Source organism: Nerophis ophidion, linkage group LG26 (genome assembly GCF_033978795.1).
Source record: "Nerophis ophidion isolate RoL-2023_Sa linkage group LG26, RoL_Noph_v1.0, whole genome shotgun sequence".
NCBI classification, from domain to species: Eukaryota; Metazoa; Chordata; class Actinopteri; order Syngnathiformes; family Syngnathidae; genus Nerophis; species Nerophis ophidion.
In genome coordinates this window covers 21,175,860-21,178,341 of record NC_084636.1, presented here as the reverse complement: position 1 = coordinate 21,178,341, position 2,482 = coordinate 21,175,860, and positions in this window count along the sequence as shown.

The window sequence follows — 2,482 nt, the reverse complement described above, 5'->3', positions numbered from 1 at the left end:
AGTTTTATATGAATGCCGCTTTACAGCGTCGTACTTATATAACCTCGATTTTTCCGGGAGACTCCCAATTTTCAGTGCCCCTCCAGGGGTAATCATTCTCCCGAATTTCACCCAGACAACAATATTAAGGGGACACCGTGGAGGCGCTACCTTTAGCGTTTTCTACAACCTGTACAAACAGCGTGCCAGTCCAGCCACATGTTATATTTGGCTTCTGTAGCCATAGTAAGCGACTGGAAGACATAGTTGATCAACAGCCACACAGGTCACACTGAGGGTAGCCGTATGAACAACAACCATACTGGTTTAAATGTAACTTATATATTGGGTTTCACTATGTAAAACGCTTTGAGTCACTAGAGAAAAACGCTATATAAATATAGTTCACTTCACTTATTAGATAATGGAAGGTTGTTCCATAGAGCGGGCCCATCCACTGAGAAGGCTTTATCTCCTCTGGTTTTAAGCATAGTTTTAAGACAGTTAGGAGGTGCTGGTGTGAAGACCTCGGGGTCCTGCTGGCACAATAAGGCTGGAACAGTTCAATAAGTTAAGGCGGGGCTTCTTGGTGTGAGCATTTAAAATCAATAAGTACAATTTTAAAATGAACTCTTTAAAAGTAAGTGGAAGTCAATGAAGGGAAACCAGTACAAGGCTCATGTGCTCATGTCGTCTGGTTTTAGTTAAAATACGAATTCTGCAAGCGCCGCAGCCTGAACCCTGATCCAGGCCTACGTACAGAGAATTACAGTAGTCGAGGTGTGACGTCACGAATGAGTGGATAACACTTTCAAAGTCAGCCTGTGGAAGATACGGTTTTATTTTTGCAAGGAGTCTTAGCTGATCGATTCAATGCTCCGGATGAATGGCAATAGTAACACAAATGGCGTGTATGCTGAAATTAATGGACATCGCCAAGTTTTGACTGACTGGACTATTTTTCATAAATTGGCTGTCTTTTATATTTGTTGACCTACTCAGTAGCCTTGTGGTTAGTGTCCGCCCTGAGATCGGTAGGTTGTGAGTTCAAACCCCGGCCGAGTCATACCAAAGGCTATAAAAATGGGACCCATTACCTCCCTGCTTGGTACTCACCATCAAGGGTTGGAATTGGGGGTTAAATCACCAAAAATTGTTTCTGGGCGTGGCACCGCTGCTGCTCACTGCTCCCCTCACCTCCCAGGGTGTGAACAAGGGGATTGGTTAAAAAAAATCAAAGGACAAATTTCATCACACCTGGTGTGTGTGACAACCATTGGTACTTTGACTTTAACTTTACTTGTTGTGAAACCTCTTAAGTTCAAACTGAAAGGGCCTACACATTGTGGTGGTGTGTAAAGGCAAAAATCCGTATCAAAATACAGTACAGACCAACAATTTGGACACACCTTCTCATTCAATAGGTTTTCTTTATTTTAATGACTACCATATTTTTCGGACTATAACTCACAGTTTTTTTCTTAGTTTGGCCGGGTGTGCGACTTATACTCAGGAGCGACTTATGTGTGAAATTATTAACACATTACCGTAAAATATCAAATAACATTATTTAGCTCATTCGCGTAAGAGACTAGACGTATAAGATTTCATGGGATTTAGCAATTAGGAGTGACAGATTGTTTGGTAAACGTATAGCATGTTCTATATGTTATAGTTATTTGAATGACTCTTACCATAATATGTTACGTTAACATACCAGGCACCTTCTCAGTTGGTTATTTATGCATCATATAACGTACACTTATTCAGCCTGTTGTTCACTATTCTTTATTTATTTTAAATTGCCTTTCAAATGTCTATTCTTGTTGTTGGATTTTATCAAATAAATTTCCCCCCAAAATGCGACTTATACTCCAGTGCGACTTATATATGTTTTTTTTTCTTTTCTTCTTTATTATGCATTTTCGGAAGGTGCGACTTATACTCCGAAAAATACGGTATTTACATTGTAGATTGTCACTGAAGGCATCAAAACTATGAATGAACACATGTGGAGTTATGTACTTAACAAAAAAAAAGGGGAACTAACTGAAAACATGTTTTATATTCTAGTTTCTTCAAAATAGCCACCCTTTGCTATGATTACTTTTTTGTGCACTCCTGGCATTCTCTCGATGAGCTTCAAGAGGTAGTCACCTAAAATGGTTTTCATGTCACAGGTTTGCTTGAAGCTCATCGAGAGAATGCCAAGAGTGCGCAAAGCCGTAATCACAGCCAAGGCTGTCTATTTTGAAGAAACTGGATTATAAAACATGTTTTCAGTTATGTCACCTTTTTTTTTTGTTAAGTACATAACTCCACATGTGTTCATTCATAGTTTTGACGCCTTCAGTGACAAGCTACAATGTAAATAGTCATGAAAATAAAGAAAAGGTGTGTCCAATCTTGTGGCCTGTACTGCACATCTAAAAGCTTTTTAGATGTACAAAAATCCCTCCAGAAATGTTTCATTTTGGTCAAAGAGGAAAAACAGGCAAACAAC